The following is a 14,101-nucleotide window of genomic DNA, read 5'->3' as shown; positions in this document are numbered from 1 at the left end:
GTCGAGTGTGGAGATTTGAGTCATATTAAGAGGTTTTGTCCCCATCTTATGGGAGGTTCATCTTAGCAGAGGAGTCAGCCTTCGACTTCAGCACCAGTTACTTCCCCACCCGCTCAGTCAGCTCGGGTGGAGGTCAGTCTGCTAGGGGTCGCTGTAGAGGGGGAGGTTGATCAGGTGGTGGTCAAGCCCGTTTCTATGCCCTCCTAGCCAGACCAGATATTATTGCTTCAGATGCTATGATTACAGGTATTGTCTCAGTCTGCCATAGAGATGGCTTTGTATTATTTGATCCTGGTTCCATATTTTCATATGTGTCATCATATTTTGCTCATTATCTAGATACGTCCCGCAAGTCTCTTGTTTCATCTGTTCATGTATCTATTCTAGTGGGCGATACTATTGTTGTGGACCGTGTATATTGATTGTATGTAGTGACTATTAGGGGTTTGGATACCCGAGTGGATCTCTTGTTGCTTAGTATGGTTGATTTTGATGTGATATTCGGCACAGGGTTGCCACGGATTGAGTGGTGAGGTTCGACTGATTGGTAATTCTCAGAATGTTTTATCTCTGTGTTTTCAGGACTTTTGTGCAGAAATATGCTGATGATTGTGTGTGTGTGTATGAGTGAGTGCTTTTCTTTTTATAGAGTGTACAAAAAGGCATAAAAATGGAATATTCTAACCTAAATTCTGAAATCCAGAATAGTACAACATCTTTTTACAGCTGTTTGTCCTTTTCCCACCCAATTTCAACATATTTTGATAAAAATGAGGACAACTGTCCTAAGACCTAGAACCTTCTAATATTTAACCTATTTAAAAACCCCAATTTTACCCTTAGAATTACTGACTATTTAACTTTGACTTATATTCTGACTCCAATTCAATTCCAACAATTTTAGGACCATCTGGAAACAGCCAAGTGATTAGGTTGCCTAGGTTATTGCATTTTATTTTTCTGAAATTAAACTAAAGTTTAGGCTTCAATTTAGAGGTTTAAACCTAAAAGAAAATTTAGCCAACTAATCCTAAACAACTAATAAATGCAGAATGCTCGATGCAAAGAAAACCTAGAAATTATCCTAATTATCTTCAATTAAACATATTAAACAGACTAACGCTAAGGTTGTCACGACCCAAAATTCACTAAGGACCGTGATGGTGCCGGACACCATTTTCAGGCAAGCCAACACTAAATAACTAGTAGTTTCTCGTTCTATATATATTTCTGAATTCACTTCTTTTATACATTTAAACAATAAGGAATAAATTTTCACTGAATAAATAATGATATCTTTAACAATTTTCAAAATACTGACTACTTCCATAGACATTCCAGAACCCGGTGTCATGAGTGCATGAGCATTTACTAGGGAATGGAATAAAATACAGTAACTGTCCGGGATACAAGTGGACAGAAATGAAAATACAGTACAATAGTCTGAAGAAGACTCTGTTGGCTACGATCGTCTTGATAAATACAAATCACCTAAGTCTCTGAATCAACCATGCTTCTATGCCACTAAGCCACTAGCCATATATGAACCTGTGCAACGAAAATGCACAGCAAGTGTAGTATGAGTACGAAAACAACGTGTACCCAATGAGTATCCCGTCTAATCTCAAAGAAGTAGAGATGAGAGGTCGACTTCGACACTTACTAGTGGTCCAATGATAATATAGTAAAAATGTGAGGAGATCAGGGAATTTTATTAAAACAACAATTATAATTCATAAAGCCAGATAGCAGGTAAACAACTTCCCAAATAACAATGGATTTCCAAAGATTTACTTTTTATTATCTTTATCAATTTATCTCCGGTCAGGAAAGGCAAATGTAAACATTTATAAATCTCAAGCAACAATACAAACATGCACACATCATGCCGAGGTCGTACGGCCCGATCCAACATAAATGTAAAATGTGCACTGCCGAGGGTCGAACATCGTGAACCGTAGATACATCTATTACCCCGCTCGCGAGTCATCCATGTGATGCGGTCAACATAAAATAAACAAACACCCTGCTCGCGAATCATACATGCGACGCAGGTGCACATAGAATCACATATTCAAATAGTTAATCAAGACTTCATTAGGGAACAACTATCCAAGGAAAATCCAAATTCTCCTTTTAACGATTTAAGAAAAAATGAAGTTTAATCCTTTTAGAAATTCATTTACCAATTCGATATAATTTAAGAAATTTAAACCATCAATAGGATTACAAATATTTCCAAGTACAGCATGTTTTTGGGTCCTAGACTACCCGGACAATAGCACAATAGTAGCTACTCACGGACCCTCGTCACCTCATGTGTACGTAGCCCCCACAAATAGGAGCACATAACCAATTATTTCACCTATGGGGACAATTCCCTCTTACAAGGTTAGAAAGGAGACTCACTTCGCTCGGAAGATCCATAACAAGCATTTCACGCCCTTCCGAAGACTCGAACCGATGCACAGTGCTCCAAAACTAGCCAATAATTATGTAGATCCATTAATATATGTTCAATTACTCATTACAATCCAATTTATAACAATTCCTAACCCCGATCGAAAAGTTGACAAAATTGCCCTCGGGCCCACATGCCCGGATTCTGAAATTTTTTGAAGATAAAGTTTACCCATGAACTCACGAACTCAACTATATGATTTTCTCTTAATTTCATACCCAAAATCGTGGTCAAAATCCAAGAATATCAATTTTCTAAGTTTTCCCTCAAACCCCAAGTTTCTACAAATTTTCCTGCTCAAATCCGTAACAAAACCATGTATTTTACGTCTAATGAGTGGGAACAACTTACCTTGACATAGATGAAGAAAATCTCTCTTCCGAAAGCTCCAAATTCGTCCAACCCGAAGTGAAAATGGGTGGAAATGAACTAAAACTCGATTTTTAAAAGAGCTCACTACCTTCGATCCTTTTGCACCTACGGTCTCTTGACCGCTTCTGCGGTCCCGCAGGTGCGGACCAATTGTCGCTTCTGCGGTATGGGGCTCCCAGCCCCTTTTCCTCTTCTGCGCTCCTTCTTTCGCAGGTGCGGTCCCGCTTCTGCGGTGACCTGACCGCATCTGCGATCCCAACCTTCACCCTTCACCACCGCATTTGCGCCCTTTTGGCCACTTCTGCGGCTCTGCACCTGCGGCCAAAACTTCGCAGGTGCGGTTATACCAGATATCAGCTGCTTCAGCTATTCTTTCCAACCCCAATTCAATCCGTTAACCACCTGAAATTCACCTGAGGCCCTCGGGCCCCCAACCAATCATACCAACCAGTCCCAAATTACATTAAGGACTTGCTCGAGGCCTCAAATCATATCAAACAACGCTAAAATCATGAATCGACCCCCAATCCAAGCTTAAGGAACTTTAGAATTTCAAACTTCTACATTTGATGATGAAACCTATCAAATCGCGTCCGATTGACCTCAATTGCACATAAGTCATATTTGACATTACATACCTACTCCAACTTCCGGAATTGGATTCCGGCCCTGATATCAAAAAGCCAACTCTCGATCAAACTTCCCAAAAACCTTCAAATTTCTATATTTAGCCAAATAATCCCAAAATGACCTACGGACCTCCGAATTTACTTCCGATCGCACTCCCAATACCATAATCACCATACGGAGCTATTCCCAGACTCGGAATCTCAAATGGACATTGATAACCCCGAAATGAACTTCGATCCAAACTTATAAGATTCTTCCAAAAATGCTAACTTCCACAATAGGCGCCGAAACATTCCCGGGTCTTCCAAAACCCAGTCCAGACATACGTCCAAGTCTGAAATCATTATACGAACCTGCTGAAACCTTTGAATCTTGATTCCGAGGTCGTTTACTCAAAAATCCAACCTTCTAAATAATCTGAGTCTGATGCAATCGAGACTGAGCTTCCAAAAGATTTAGCATGCTTATGCAAAGAGAACAAGAAATCAAAACTAACTTATTTTAACTAAACGAAATTGAATCAATGCTAAAGCTAAAACAATCAGGAATTAGCTAAAATAGGCAATTAATTAACCTTTAATCCTATCCTAATTACCCTAATTGATACTGAAAACAAACTGCCAAGAAGAACAAACATGAAAGGAAAAAAAATCAAAACAAACAGATTATCAGAAACTAAAATGCTAAACCTAGGCAATTAATTCCTAATGATGAAATCTAATACATGCAATTGATGAAACTAATAGTCGAAGAAAAGAAGAGAGAACCCAAATCAAGCGGCTAAATCAGAAACAATTAACATGAAGGGGAATCAACCAAAAAGAGGGAAAAATAAAGAAAAAGGTAAAAGAAGTTACCTATATTCGTTTTTTTAAAACCAAACAGGACCAATCTAGACGAATCTTGACCAAGCTTCGAAAAAAGGGTAAGATGAACATTGAACTAACATTAACCGACTGGTCTCAACAAGAATAGTCAGTTAATGAAAGTTTGGGGTTCAAATGACCAAACTTTGACAAGAAAACCAACAAAACGGAGAAGGGTACAAGATTAACGTTCAAAAGATTTCAGATCGGAAGAAATTGGCTAGGATTTTCGGGACCTTGATTGTAGTTTAGGGTTCAGAGGGGTGTGAGGGATGTAGGGTGTGATTTTGGGATCGTTTGGGTGATTTAGGGTTTTGGGATTCCGAATTTAGATCTAAAATTCGAAGCTTTTGGTAAAGATTTGGAGGCGATGGCTTGGAGATTTGGAAAGGGTAGGGAAAGGGGATTATAGGGTGTAATTTTGGTGGGGTTTGGGGTGTCACCACCGCCGTAGGCAATTTCCGGCGGCGGTTTAGGGTGGAGGTGAGAGATGTGATATAGACAAAGAGTGAGAGGGCTTTTGGGGGGTAGGGGGTCTGTCTTCGGACAGTTACAAGGTAATGGGGTAGGGAGTTCATGGCCATTGGATTGGAAAATAATTGAGGGCTGAGATTGATCTAAAATAAAACGTCGTTGTTTCATATAAGTGGGGATGGACAGGGTAAGGCTATTTCGGGCCTGGATCTGGGTGAATTTTGGAGAAAATTGGGTCGATTTTAGTATAAACATTAACCCAAATTCATATTAAAACCCTTTTCTTCAATTACCCCTTTTATTCCTTTTTTCTTTGTTTTTCTTTTTCTTTTTCTTTAATTAAAAATCCTAAATTAAATTCCTAAACTAACCTAAATTGTAAAATTAAGCCAAATATCTAATTATTAATTTTAAACAATTACGTGATCCTAAACTAAAATAGAAAAATCACTAATCTAAGAATTAAAAATAAAAATATAAAAATGAGTTATTTTTTGTGATTTTTATTTTTAATAAAATAAATAATTAACTAATTATTCCTAAAAATGTAAAAATAAAACCTAAATGCAATGCATGGTATTTTTGACATTTTTTCATGATTTTAATAAAAATTAAACGTGCACAACAATGCAAGCAATTAATAAAAAAACCTACAAAAATCCTATAAAATGGAAAATAATTGGAAAAAATCTATCTTCTTGGATTTTATAGGAGTATTTCATATAGGGCAAAAATCACATGCTCACAAAAATGATAGTAATAACTCAATGAAATCTCATAATCAATTCGTACATAGTATAGAAATATAGACATGCTTTTCAGTTTAACAGTTTAAGCTCAATACTTATAAAATATGCCAAATATAATGGATATAAGGAATGTTATATCTCTATGTCTACATGTCAAATGTGCATGTCACATGTAATGCATCACAGATAAACTCATGTACTCACACTTTCAAAGTACTCAATCTCATTGTCTCACACTTCCCATTCATCACTCTCAATCACTCAGCATTATACTGTACCTGCGCTCACTGCTGGTATGTCAGACTCTGGAGGGGCGGATCCTGCCCAAGCACTAATAAAACCTGTTGTGGCGTGCAGCCCGATCCCATCATGAATTAATAAAACCTGTTGGGACGTGCAGCTCGATCCCATTATGAATCAATAAAACATGTTGCATCGTGCAGCCCGATCCCATCATGAATCAATAAAATCTACTGCGTTGTGCAGCCCGATCACATAAATATCATTTATAATCTGGCCATCAGGGCCCAACTCAGTCATCAATCTCTCCAGTCTCTCGGGCTCACAAATCTCATGTCAATCAGCCCAAACAGTGATAACATGATGTAACAATAAATGTCAACAGAGACTGAGATATGATATGCAATGATAAATGTGACTGAGTATAAAATTGCAGTTTAAGCAAATAATCCAGTAGCAGAAATAACCTCAGCGGATCCCAGCAGAATAAGCATTTAGGCTAAACATGATTTCTAACATAGATTGCAGCTCAATTACTCTAACACGTAGGTATTAATGAATAGCAACAAGGTTTGATAACAGCACAGTATCACGGAATTAACCGAGTCATAATTTTCACGGTGCACATCCATATGCCCGTCACCTAGCACGTAATTCACCTCAACACCAACCACATAACACGTATTTCAGGGATTTATACCCTCAGTACCAAGTTTAGAAGTGTTACTTACCTCAAATCGCACAAATCCCTACTACAACAAGCCCTTGACTTGAGAATCGGCCTCCGGGCGACTAGAATCTAGCCATAAACAACTTAATACAATCAATACAAGCTATAAAAATCGATTCCATACGATAAAGCTAAGTTCTTTAACCAAAGTCAAAAAGTCAACCCCGAGCCCACGTCTCAAAATCCGATAAAATTCATAAAATATGAACACTCATTTAATAACAAGTCGAACCATACCAAAATCATCCAATTCCGACCTCAAAATCGCCTTTCAAATCCTCAAAACATAGCTTATGAAGTTTCCATAATTTTTTCCAAATTTTCCAACCCAGAACACTAATTAAATGGTAAAAACACTTATAGATTCATGTATTTTAATCAAATCCAAGTTAGAATCACTTACTCCAGTCAACACTTTGAAAATCGTCAAAACCCTTGATTTTGAAATAGTATACTGTTGCCCAGTTGTCCTTCATCGTGAACGCGAAAAGTGCCTCGCGTTTGCGAAGCACAAAATCCTCAGCTGCCCAATATCCTCTTACGTAAATGCGAGACCTCCCTCGGGATCGCGATGACGAATGAACACATGCATATGCGTACGTGAACCAACTCCCACGAACGCGAAGGCTTACAGGCCTGGTGCCCCACCTGCATCATCCTTCTACGCGAACGCGAGTCCTCTCTCGCGATCGTGATGCACAAACCCCCTATACATTCGCGAACGCGTGGCCTTCTTCGCGAATGCATAGAACAAACTTCACCAGTCATCCAGATACACTTCGCGAATGTGAGACCTATCTCACGAACGCGAACAAGGAAACTAGACACCAGAAATTATGCAGTCCAACAATCTACAATCAATCTGAATCTCACCCGAGGCCCCCGAGACCCCATCCAAACATACCAACACATCCTAAAACATCATACGAACTTAGTCGAGTCCTCAAATCACATCAAACAACATCGAAAATATAAATCACACCCCAATTCAAGCCTAATGAACTATTGAACATCCAACTTCTAAAACCAATGCCGAAACACACCAAATTAACTCCGATTTACCTTAAATTTTGCACACAAATCATAAATAATACAACGAATCTATTTCAACTTCCGAAATCAAAACCCGAGCCCAAAAATAACAAAGTCAACTCTTGGTCAAATTTTTCAACTTTCCAACTTTCGCCAATTCAAGCCAAAATGACATACGGACCTCCAAATCAACATTCGAACATGCTCCTAAGTCCAAATTCACCATACGAAGCTATCGAAACCATCAAAACTTCATTCCGGAATAGTTTACTCATAAGTCAATATCTGGTCAACTCTTTCAATTTAGGCTTCCAATTTTGGGACTAAGTGTCCCATTTCATTCTAAAATATTCCCGGAACCAAACCAACTACCCCAGCAAATCACATAACAACAAATGAACATAGAATAAGAAATAAATGAAAAAAAAAAAAAGAATACAATATTCAAAATGACCGGCCGGATCGTTACAAAAAAAATATCCCAACAAACGTGGGACTCAAGGTAGATGTAAACTGAATTTGAAGTTTTGAACTTTGTGAACTTTTGTAAACAAAAAAATGCACAATGAAAATCTGGAAGCTTTAAACTTTGTGAACTGTTTTTAACAAATAAAAATAAACCGCACAAGAAACATGGGACTCACATGTTAAACTGCATTAGCATATTTTTAAATTTTTATTTTAAATTATTTTTGAACCTTCAAATTAGTTGGAGGTTTGTCCTAAAATTGGACACATGTTTAATTTCTTTTTTGACATTTAGCACAATAACGTGAATTTGCTTCTCCTATTCTATATAGATAGATAGATTATTTGTAAAATCTATGTATGTAAGGTTATATAAACAAAACTTTAAAAACGGCCAATTCCAAATATGGGAGTCAATTCCAGATGTGGATCAAAGTAATTTTTTATTAACTTTCTAGTTTAACAAATTAAAAAAAAAACATCCCAACAAACGTGGAACTCAAGGTAGATGTAACTGAATTGGATGTTTTAGATTTTGCGAACTTCTGTAAATAAAACAAAAATGCACCACAAACATCTGGAAGTTTTAAACTTTGTGAAATTCTTTTACCAAATAAAAAAAATCGCACAAGAAACATGGGACTCTGGTGTAAATTATTTTAACATTCAAATTAGTTGGAGGTTTGTCTTAAAATTGGACACATATTTCAGTTCTGTTTTGACACTTTGGCACAATAATATGAATTTTCTTCTCCTATTTTATATATATAAAATACAAATTTTATATATATATATATATTGTCACGACCTAAAAATCGATCCGGTCGTGATGGCGCCTATCGTGAAACTAGGCCAGCCGATACAACTCTCGAACCAACTTTTTTCCAATAAAAGTTATTTTTATACCATTTATAAATCAATAATGTCATAATGAAATTTAAAAGAAAAATGCGGAATAATTACACAAGCCCGACATCGGGGTGTCACTAGTCATGAGCATCTACCAAGTTCTAAATACAACAAGAGTCTAAAAATATACTAACTACAGTAATGAAAATGAGGGGAAGGAAAACAGTGATGCGAACGTCGTGCAACCACCTTGCTAACTCCGATGACTCCGCCTCTGAGCAATCAACACCCGCTACCGGGTTTCGAAATACCTGAATCTGCACACGAGGTGCAGGAGTAATGTGAGTACTCCAACCCAGTAAGTAATAAGAGTAAATAAAGACTGAGCAGTAAGAAAACATGTCAACCACGTCATAGCACCACAGTGATTACAACATGTTCCCAAATCAGGATACCATTCAAATCGTTTCCTTAAACTCCCAACTTCAGTAAAATCCTTTAAAAATTATCTTCCTAACCTTTTCAATATAGGTTTAATGAAATTTATATATATATAGTGAAAGTGATGAAAATCATAATCGGTCCCTCGGGCAAAACATAGTTCGTATAAAGCCTCTCGGCAAAACAGAAATCCATACCTATTTCATAACTTAAAACTTCAGTTTAAATGAAAGTCCTTTAAAGCATTTGTTCAACATTTTCAATAGAGGCTCGGTCTAAAGATGAGTAAAAGCAATAATTAAATCAACACATTCGATAGAAACTCACTTTAAGGAGGAGTGAAAAACACTAAGTTCATAACCAAGCCTCTCAGGCAAGCATCACTCGTGTACATGTATATATATAGCCCCTCGCGCAAGCCTCTTAGTCACTCGTGACGCAACTCTTACCAATCAGCGTTCACACTCAGCACTCACACTCAATAGGTACTATGTAGTAATCGTTGCAGCGTGCAGCCCGATCCATATATCGCTGCGGAGTGCAACCCGATCCATATATATAGTCGACTGCGCTCACTGGGGATATGCAGACTCCGGAGGGGCTTCTACAGCCCAAGCACTATATCGCTCCTACAGACTCCGAAGGGGCTCCTACAACCCGATCCCTAAATATATAATCCTCACAACCTGGCCCTCGGCCTCTCTCAGTCATTAACCTCACAATCAGACCCTCGGTCTATCTCAGTCATCAACCTCACAATCAGACCCTCGGTATATCTTAGTCATCAACCTCACGATTACTCGGACCATTCGTAAAACAGGGAACTCAGCCCAAACAGTTTTCACATTTTAAGAAGTAAAGTGATAAAACCAGATTTAAATAATAAACAGGTAAAACATTACTGAGGATATGCTTTCAACACAAATAGATTGAGGAAAAAATAGTGAAAGTACCCCTAAGGGTCTCAACAGGTCGGCACAAGGCCCTAAACATAGCATACAACCCAAAATATAATATCAATCTCTAAAATATGGATATCATAAGATTTCAAATCAAATACGTGACTTAACAGACGTACGGGACGGACCAAGCCACAATCCCCGACGGTGCACGACTCCACGCTCGTCATTTAGCGTGTGCGTCACCTCAAAGTAGCACAACAATGTGAAATCTGGGGTTTCAAACCCTCAGGACAGCATTTACAATCATTACTTACCTCGATCTGATCCAAACTCTAGCCTGCGATGCCTTTGCCCTCAAAAATTGACCTCCGGATGCTCCAAGTCTAGCCACAATCAGTACATAACCATTAAAATATGCTAAGGGAACAAATCCACTCGAAAATATCCAATTTACATCAAAAATTTCGAAATTACTCAAACCCGGCCCTCGAGCCCACGACTCAGAATCCAACAAGAATTACATCGATAGAATACTCATCCTCGCACGAGTCTATGCATATCAAGAACATCAAAATCGGACCTCAAATGGCCCTTCAAATCCCAAATCATAAGTCTCTAATTACAAACCCTAGTTCTTTAATATTAGGCATAACATCCATGATTAATTAGGTAGAATTCACATAAGAATTGAGTATAAAGTCCATGAATCTTACCTCCAAGTGTTCCCTTGATTCCCTCTTCAATTCTCTTCAAGAAGCTTCAAAATTGCCCCAAAATGGAGTAACATAGCCTCAAAATTGCAAAAATGAGCTTTTAAAACATTCTGCCCAGCACTTATAATTCCTTAATCGCGATCGCGGGAAATCTGTCACAATCGCGAAGCACAAACTCTGCTGGCCCAAAATTTCCTCTGCGCGATCGCGTATATACCCACACGAACATGATGCTCATGGTCTTATACCTACACGATCGCGAATGAGCCCACGCGATCGCGACACACAGAAACATACACTTATGCAATCGCAACCCTCTCTACGCGAACGCGAAGAATAACCTGGATCCCCCCTGAGATAGCTCTATGCGGTCGTGAGCCTCCCCACGTGATTGCGATGAAGAAAAGACTTGCAACTTTTAACATGCAATTTGATCCGTTCAACCACCCGAAACTCACCTGAGGCCCTCGGGACCTCAACCAAACATGCCAACATATCCCATAACATCATTCAAACTTGTTCCAACCTTCGGAACGCTCAAAACAACATTAAAACACCAAATTTGTATCGAATTCAAGCCTAAGAATTCCAAAATCTTCCGAATTACGCTTTTGATCAAAAATCCAACCAAACCACATCCGATGACCTGAAACTTTATACATGCATCCCAAATAACACAATGTAACTATTGCAACTCTCGGAATTCAATTCCGACCCCTATATCAAAATCTCACCTATCAACTGGAAAACGCTAAAATCTCAATTCGCCAATTCAAGCCTAAACCTTCCACGGACTTCCAAAATGCATTCCGATCACGCACCTAAGTCCCAAGTCACCTAACGGAACTAACCAAATCATAAAAATTTCAATCCGAGGTCATCTACTAACAAGTCAAAACTTGGTCAAATCTTTCAAATTTTAAGCTTCAAATTGAGAATTGTTCTTCCAAATTCATTCTGATTACCCTGAAAATCAAAACCAACTATTTACATAAGTCATAATACATCACACGGGGCAAGTCATGCCCGAGAACCAGCGAGCGGAGTGCAAAAGCTCAAAACGACTGGTCAGGTCATTATATATATATATTTATGATTATATTTTTTTCTTTTTCTTGTTCCATATTTTTTGTAATTGTATTTTTAAGTATTTTATCATATGATTATTTGGCTGAATAAATCATTTTGAAATTCCTAAAAATAAAAAATCAATGGTTAATAAAAATATTAAATTAGAAAAGAAAAATAAAGCGATAACACATAAAAGTAATGCCCGGAATATTAAACCATTTACAAAAGCTTTACTAAATCATACCTTAATTATTGCGGCCTCAACATTGACCCCAAAATCAATATCTGAGGGGGGATTTGTATCTATACCCGCTTTTTTTATCACGTTTTAACTTGTGCCCGCTTTGCAAAAACAATTACAAGCGTACTTACTTTTTCACATAACTTCAGCATACGGGGCTGAAGTAGCAAAGGCAATCACGCAAAACTTCAGCATTCTAGTAGAGCAAGTGTGGTGAACCAAGTGTGCTGAAGTTTTTATTTGTAATTGCTGAACTTAAGCATAGTAGCTGAAGTTTTATTCTCTATTTGCTGGAGTTTTTGTTTGTAATTGTCACGACCCAAAATCCTCTAAGGGTCGTGATGGCGCCGGACACCACTGTCCGGCAAGCCAACACCAAGAAGTTAACTAAATTCCCATATTGAAATCATTTCTTTAATACATTAACCAATAAATAATGAAATTCACTGAAATAAAAATGATGTTTTTAACAAACTTAATATTGAATAATCACATAATCATCCCAGAACCCAGTGTCATAAGTGCATGACAATTTCTAGGATTTAAAATAAAATACAATACGATAACTGTCCGAAATACAATTGGACAGAAAAGAAAATACAATACAGTACTTTGAAGGAGACTCTACTGGTTGTGGGTCGTCTCGAGGAGTGCATCTCACCTAAGTCTTTGCATCGACCATGCCGCTGCGCCAAACTAGGCCACTAGACATACATGAGTTTGTGCAACAAAAATGCACAACAAGTGTAGCATGAGTACGAAAATAATGTGCACCCAGTAAGTATCCCACCTAATCTCGAAGAAGTAGAGATGAGAGGTCGACTTCGACACTTGCTAGTGGTCCAATAATGACATACCAATAATATAATAAATCGAGAATTTTATAAAAAAATAGTTGTCACTCAATAACATGAAGCAAGTAAACAGTTCTTTCATTAATAGGGAATTTCTCAATTTATTTTTCAAATTCGTTTTCATCATTTATACATTTATTTCAAGCCAAGGAGGCAATATCATTATTTACAACTTGCAAGTCAAGCAAATACAAGCATGTGCAAATCATGCCGAGGTCGTACGGCCCGATCCAATAATATTTAAACTGTGCACTGCCAGAGGGTCGAATGGCTTGAACCATAGATGCATCTATTTAATCTACCAAGGCGTTCGGCCCATTCCACAATAGATAAACACATTCAAATAGTCAAATCAAGAATTCATCAAGGAGCAATTATTCAGGAAAATGCAAGCTTCTCTTTTAAAAGTCAAGAAATGATGTCTAGCCTTTTAGAAATTTATTATACGTTCGTATGTTTTAAACATTTTTAAGTTGACAACAAGGTTGCAATATTACAAGTAAAGCATGCTTTTGGGCCCTAGACTACCCGGACTTAAGCATAATAGTAGCTACGCACGGACTCTCGTCACCTCGTGCGTACATAGCCCCCACAAATAGGAGCACATATCTAATTAATTCACCTATGGGGACAATTCCCTCTTACAAGGTTAGAAAGGAGACTCACCTCGCTCCGAAGTCCAATAACCGGCTTCTAAGCCCCTTCCGACGACTCAAATCGATGCTCCAACGCTCCAAAACTAGCCAAATAACGGGCAAACCAATGAAAATACACCCTAATACTCATAACAATTCAATTTATATAAAATCCCAACTCTGCTCGAAAAGTTGACAAAATCGCCTTTGGGCCCACGTGCCCGGATTCTGAATTTTTTCAAAGATAAATTTTGCCCATAATCCCACAAACTCAAATATATAATTTGCTCTCAATTTCATGCCAAAAATCATGGTTAAAATCCAAGAATACCAAATTTTTAGGTTTTCCTTAAAATCCCAAATTCCTACAAAT

This window comes from Nicotiana sylvestris, chromosome 11 (assembly GCF_000393655.2).
Source record: "Nicotiana sylvestris chromosome 11, ASM39365v2, whole genome shotgun sequence".
Classification (NCBI taxonomy): domain Eukaryota; kingdom Viridiplantae; phylum Streptophyta; class Magnoliopsida; order Solanales; family Solanaceae; genus Nicotiana; species Nicotiana sylvestris.
The sequence above is the reverse complement of the archived record's forward strand: the minus strand, read 5'-3'. Positions refer to the sequence as shown.